The sequence below is a fragment of the Rutidosis leptorrhynchoides genome, chromosome 2 (assembly GCF_046630445.1).
Source record: "Rutidosis leptorrhynchoides isolate AG116_Rl617_1_P2 chromosome 2, CSIRO_AGI_Rlap_v1, whole genome shotgun sequence".
Taxonomy (NCBI): Eukaryota; Viridiplantae; Streptophyta; class Magnoliopsida; order Asterales; family Asteraceae; genus Rutidosis; species Rutidosis leptorrhynchoides.
In genome coordinates this window covers 16,610,883-16,618,069 of record NC_092334.1, presented here as the reverse complement: position 1 = coordinate 16,618,069, position 7,187 = coordinate 16,610,883, and the positions used below count along the sequence as shown (strand labels likewise).

At 29.1% G+C, this 7,187-nt stretch overlaps 1 long non-coding RNA gene across 6 annotated transcripts; it reads left to right on the top strand.

The window, feature by feature from the left end:
• The first annotated feature begins 4,053 nt into the window (after positions 1 to 4,053).
• LOC139890597 (uncharacterized) lies at positions 4,054 to 7,187 on the top strand. Of its 6 annotated transcripts, none has more exons than XR_011773395.1 (9): positions 4,055 to 4,289; positions 4,392 to 4,471; positions 4,658 to 4,703; positions 4,775 to 4,836; positions 5,299 to 6,208; positions 6,316 to 6,377; positions 6,604 to 6,668; positions 6,769 to 6,827; positions 6,949 to 7,187. It is a non-coding gene; the product is annotated as an uncharacterized lncRNA (long non-coding RNA). The 6 variants fall into 6 exon arrangements; XR_011773392.1 differs by having other exon boundaries at positions 4,056 to 4,289; positions 5,299 to 6,216; XR_011773391.1 differs by having other exon boundaries at positions 4,056 to 4,289; positions 5,299 to 6,224.

Here is a 7,187-nt window from a genome sequence, read left to right as displayed (position 1 = left end):
GCTTATCATTGTTTGTATAGTTACTTGGTGTTGTGCCATGCACAAGTGGGAGTCTGAAGGATTAATGTGCAAGGTACAACATATAACTATATGGCCAACCTCATTTGAGCCTTCGGGGTCACACACATATACACCGAGACGTCAAATAAAATATATATATGATGTATATATATTACTCAAGTAACAAAATAGTAAATCGAAATTAATTCATTTACTATTCATGTGAATAGTAAATGAAACGAAATTAATTAATTTACTATTCACATGAAAGTGACATGATAGAAATTATTAATTATAAGTTTCATAAACTACCCCTGAAGTATTTGTAAAATACGACTTTATGATATATAATTGATCTAATAATTTGGATTTACGTTTCATTTTCACAAGGTGAATTGAAATTAATTTATTTACTATTTCATGACATGATTGAAATTATTAATTATAAGTTTCATAAACTACCCCTAAAGTATTTGAGAAATACGACTTTTTAAAATATAGCATTGTATTTGAAAATGATCTTGATTTCTTTTGATTTGCTTTTTGCTATCAAACAAACGAATCTTGATTTCTTTTGATTTACTTTATGCTACCAAACAAATGGGATATATTATATATTCATATATGTGTATCATATTACGAAGTAATTTTTGAATCATTCTAATGCTTTCGATGAACTAAAAGGAAAAACACATATTACATATTTTGGGTTCATAATATTAATCAAAGGTTGATTGATTATTACTTGGGTTTGGACTAGCATCCATTGACGTTGTTTGAAGTGTAGTGTGGACTATCCAAAGAGACGGTCATATTTTTGATCGTAGGTTTCTCTCCTTCAATCAGGTTCTTCAAGAAAAGTTTCTCTCCTTCAATCAGTTTCTTCAAGAAAGGTATATCGTTTACTCATCTTATGATTTATATTCATGACAATTATTATGGTGTAACTGGATTTTTGGGATCGTTAATCATGTGCATGTTTCATTAAATAAGTGAAAATTTAATCTTGTTAAATTTTGTTCATAAAATAATAAAAGATTATTATTTTAACTATCCGCTGCGTTAATCTGTTTTGGTAAAAGTACACACGATTTTCCATCAACTTCTTGTGCATATACTCTACAACTAAATGGAGTGGTTGAAAAGAAACATAGACACTTGCTCAATGTGGCAAGAGCTATTATATTTTAGGGGAATTACCTCTTAATATGTGAAGTGAATGTATTTTAACCTCTTGCCACCTGATCAATATGACTCGATCATCTGTTCTCTCTGGAAAAACCTATTATGAGTATGTATAAAAAAAGAACCTAATGTTTCCCACTTGAGGTGTTTTGGCTGTCTTTGTTATGCTTTTTTTTGTTTTGTTACATAATGATAAGTTTAGTAGTAGAGCTGAAAAGGTGTTCTTATTAGTATTTCAAATGTCGAAAAGGTTATAAATTGTTTAGTTTGAAAAATAAAATTGTTTTATATAGTACATATGTCAAGTTTTATGGAACTGGTTATTCTTTCAAAATGAAATCTACGTCTCAATCTTTTTAAAGTGATGATTTAATTTATGTTAATTTCTTTGATAAAACTTTTTGGAATAACGTAGATACTCAAAATTCCAATGATGAAGGGCAAGAGCATTGTGTTGGTGATGGCAGTTGTGATAATGATCATGCTATCGATCATAGTCCAACAGCAACTCCAATTGATACACAACTTCTCGTGACGGAAATAATGAAAATAATACATACTTTTGATCAGACTTCATCAGATCAAATAATACTCTCAGACTTCATCAGATCAAATAATACTCTGATGAGGTCTTCTAGAGAAACTGCACTTTCTAAAAGGTTTGATGATTATGTTCTTGAGAGCAAAGTTAAGCATAATCTTGAAAGGGTGGTTAATTACAGTTAATTGTCTTCTGTAAATTATAACTTCACTTCTAACATAAATTTGTCTATTGAACCCATGTCTTACAACGAAGCTGTAAAGATATTAATTGAGTTGATGTCATGAACTTAGAAATAGAAGCTTTAAATGGAAACAATTCCTCTTAAACATTTTCACTATTTTTCTTGACCATTCTGATGTCATGAACTCGGATGTTTGCAATTTAATTGGGTTAATCTGTAAATGTTTCTCACTATTTTTTAAGTAGGCTGATAATGGGATTTGAACCTTTAACTGTATATTATATAAGAAAATCGAGATGTGATTTAACAACTTTAGATGTTGTATGTACACGCAAACCCTTTTCTCTTAAAGATTATTTAATTTACTAGTGAAATGACCTTGAAATCACGTGTTTGCTTAAGCGAAATAATTTAATGATATGTTTTAGGTATTAAGTGAATGTAAATGCTAAAGTCATTTATTTTAAGGGAATTGATATGTACACAACCAATTTTGTTATGTACACAACTATTTATGCTTTATAGTATTGTACTGTACAACATATAAAGCATGATTGGTTGTGTATATAATAAAATTGGTTGTGTACGTATCATCACCATTATTTTAATGACCCGTTTGACTAAGAAACTTGTCGTTGTTTTTATAAATATATAGAGACATGTATTTTCGCATACATATGTAACGTAATTAATTTCGTAAAAAAAATCCATATTTGAATATTAATAGTATAATAATTATAATTATAATTATTATATTAAAAGTAAATAATAATAATAAAGTTCGATCAAAGTTGAGTATTTATATTTTTAATAATACTAATAATTATTTGCAATAATAAATACCTTTTAAAATTTTTTAGAAAATTTTAATTACAATTTAAGAGAGATTAGTATTTCCTTTTCTAAAAGATTTCGTATTATTTTTTAATTAAATTAATATATAATTATGATATCATCATTATGAAAATTAAAGAGTAATTAACTTAATGATGACATCATCATTTTAGAGCTTTTTATGACTATATAGATTTGTTGTCAATATTTTTTTAAGCAACAATATTATACAATGTGGGGTGGTCGATGATTGTTCCAAATTATTTACTATAATATAAATATAAATATAAATAATATTATATCAAATAGAATAAAACAAAATTACACACAATGAAATGGTCCAAATATCCTTCTTTTTTTTTTTTCATTGCAATTCCAAGAAGTTTGGACAACTAGAGTTCATATTTGATAGCTACCTTCACGTCATAATTATAAATATCGGGTGGTTTATCCGACAACTCTCATTCATAACAAATTTAATTGATTTGTTATACTCGGCAACAAGACTAGATCAATTAACACTTCTTGAAAGTGTGACGATGTACACTGTAATACCCCCTCTTCAACTCATACAATCAAGAACGTTGTCATGTATATTTTTAGACCAACATGTTAGTAGTCACTGACAAAGGTTCGAACGCGATGTTGGAGACCATTCATCCGTTCATATCCACAACACTTGCCAGAGGAGAAACTCGTCAACTCGAACTCGGAATATAAGATTTCTTTTCGAGAGAGATAAAACCTCTGATGAGACTCTAACCCGGGACTCGGGATTCTTATTCGAGTATCACATACCATTCTGCAAAAGGCTCGGTGCTTAAGAACGTTCTCATATAATCAACAGTGTTATAAGTTAGGACAAAACATAAAATTAAAACCAAAGAAGTGTATAATGTCATACATTTTAAGTGGAATTATAATTCTATCTATCTATCTATACATTATTATAAAACACGTGCTGTAAATTCCACGTGTAATTTTCTCAATTAAAGTTAATTAAATAATCTTACGTGTAATTTTGTTGATTTAATTAATCAAATGTGTCATTTTATTATTAAACTGAATTAAATATTAAATATATTAAAATATATCCTTATTTTTGTAAAAGATTGCTCAAAAATAATAAAATATTGCTCAAAATCAATTATCCTACTACTAGATACAAGTGGGTCTGATGCACTCTGGTTGGTCCACGTGGCACCCTCCTTCTCACAAAGGTATACTATTCACCACTTCTCACATATTTTGGTATTTAAAAAAAAAAACACAAAATTAAAATTAATACGGTTACTTCTCAGCCATACAAATTTTTCCCTTCATCTTTATTTATTTGACTAAGGTAACGTACAGACACTTCCATGTCTTCCACTTCCATGTCTTCCACCATACTTTGAGGCACCATATCACCTTCCACCAACAGCTCCTACACGTCTTCATTATCGCATCATCAGATTTCATCCATTTATCTTCTTCCGATCTTCAATCGATTATATTGCAAAATCGCCAGGAACCCTAATTTTTTTGGGTACGTATGTTAAAGAGGTATGAAACGCGTTTTCAATTTGTGTGCTTTTCTTTTCAATTGTTCGATTCTTTCTTTTAACTTTCTTATACCCTTGATTTGTTCATTTTTTTTAATTTTAGGGTTTAAATCGATTTCTATGGATGCTGAAATTGAAACCCTAAATTTGTAAGCCTATCATCCCCAAATTATTTATTGAAATGTAAGTTTCTTCCAATTGAATTTATTCTTTAACTTTTATTGATAAATCAAAGTTATTATTTGTATCGATGTAATTTAGCAATGATATTGTAGGAGGTTGAGTATGGATATGGATGTCCAATTGGCTACTTTTTAATTTTACTTTAATTAGTTTTTTGTAAAGATATACCGCAATTTTGTGCTACAGATGTTATGGATCTTTGGGACTGAAAATGCACCACACTTCAAAGCAGGTAATTATCCTTGAATTAATATTTTGATTATGTTGTGTTTTCTAAGTTGATGTTTTCGGATGTGATTGCAGAAACATGGTGCTGGACAACCACTAATTTTGTTATTTCAAATAGGGAACTTGCATTTCATTAGGTACTCTTTAGTTCAAGTTGTTTAAACGCAGCTAGAATTTTATGTTGTTTTTTTCCTATCATACATGAATACTTTTATTTAATTTGAAATTTAGATCGGAAATTTATTTGATAGTTGTATTGTTAGTTATATGTATTTTGTTTTGTTCTTTTTAAATTTTCTGTAAATGTATGTTTTAATTCAAGATTTGATCCGATTTGTACCGTTTGACACAATTATCTCCGTCAATGTATGTCTCTTTCACTTATTATGCATTAGTTAAAAAAAATTATTTTATGTTAAAATTTGTTTAAAATGTTTAGCTCTAGCTATATATATATATATATATATATATATATATATATATATGAATCTTTTCAATTTGTTCTCATAATTGTTCATTTTTTTTGCATAGTAACAATTTTTTTGGGGTCTTTTTTTTTTTTTTTTAACTTTTTGCTGTTTGTTTGTACTTTCGTGCAGGTTTTCCTGTGATTTCAACCGACCTCTCATCGCCTGAGGTGTAGTATTTTTTTTAATTTTGGTTTCTTCCAGTCAGTTGCTTGGTTATTTTTTAGTTCGCCTTTGTGATTTTTTTCAGTAGAGTTTATGCATAATACGATCGGGTTTGGTTCTTCCACGTAATTTAAAGCTTTAAGTTTAAGTTGTGTTTTGCATTTTCCAATTGTGTGCAAACTCTTGATTTACTTTCAATTATTTATGAATAGTTGTGATACAGTAATAATCTACTTCAAAGTTTAGGAATATTGTATTCCACAGGGCTGGTAGAATTAGTTGTAATGAACCTGCAAGGCTGTTATGTTTTACCTTATTTGGACCATGCATTTTTGTGATGGTAAGCTAATTTTTTATGGTAATCATGTATGATATCTAGAAAATATAAATGTATATTATATTTTGGTGATATATGTATATGCAAATATATGATTATATAAGCTAAAGTGATACTTATTTGGGTAATTGGGTTTGACCCGTTTCACACCCGAGCGTTGGAGGTTTACAATGACTTCATTTTCTTCACATTATATAGGCATAAGGAATAAGTATAGATGGGTGTATAGGGCAACTGTGTTAATATTTCTATATAATGCAAAGTGTTGAGAGATACAATTTGACGAGCTGCATTTTATGTGCTAAGATGCATTCTGTTTTTTTTCTTTCCTTTTTTTTTCTTTCTTTATTTGTTTTTTATTTATTTATTTGTTTGTTGCAAACTATTGTCTTAACAAATGTTGCAATCATGGCGAACCGTGCTTTTTTCCTTCACTTTGTACATAACTCTTAGCCTCATATTTCTTTTTGAATTTTTTTTTTAATCAATCTTCCCTTTGCTACGCTAATGTAAAAGATACAGGGAAAACTGCGCTTAACGGTACAAAAGTAATTATGTGAGAGTTTGTTTTTTTAATTTATCATTATCTAATTATCTATATGTTACTCATTTTAGTTATATTTGATGTTCATTGTTGGGATGTGCAGGAGAAGTGTTATCCTTTCACATACGAATAGCACAGGTTTTCAGAATTGACGAGGAGTAACAAGTAAGTTTTAACCTTTAAAAATGCACCTCATTTTCCTTTTTGGTTATTTTCCAATCAATGTTGCCTTTGTTATGTTGCTTTTGAAGATATGAGGGAAGCTCAATTTAGTTGTATTTAATGTTAATTATACATGGTATATGCAAGATACTTCTAGCATAAATCCAAACTGCCGTTAAGTTTGATTATTAAAATTTGGAAACTTTGTTTGTTGTTTGTATTGAAATAGGTGTTGATTGATCGTTAGTTTGTTCAAGTAGAATAGCAAATTGCAGTCTTCTAAACATATCATTTGTAAGTTTTAGTCTTTCAACATCAAAGCTCCGGAAATAAACGAGATCGTGATGATGAGATATCTATCCACTTCATATACTAAACAAATCTGTTTTTTTAGTTACATTGAAGATATTGATGATGATAAAGAAGACCTTTGTTAACTTGCTACTGTTCAAGGTAACTTTTGGCTTCAAATTAATGATTATGTCAACTTGTTGCATAATCATTTAAAAAACCCGTGAAATCACGAGTTATTTAACTAGGTGGTCACGAACTTGGCCTCTCACTGGAAATGCAGGCGGGCTACTGGCTTGTGGTACGATATACATAAAGGGATTGAGGAATATTGAAGGCACCAGAGGTTCAATCGCTTCGATTAATAGATTCATATCAACTTATTCGGAAACGATTTAACTTTTTTAAAGTATACCTTATTCTCTGACAGTTTTATGTTATCTTCATTGTGTAGTCGTAAATGTTTGATAATGTGGATTTATTACTTCTGATATCAGGTTTAAGTTTTATGAGGTTTGATAA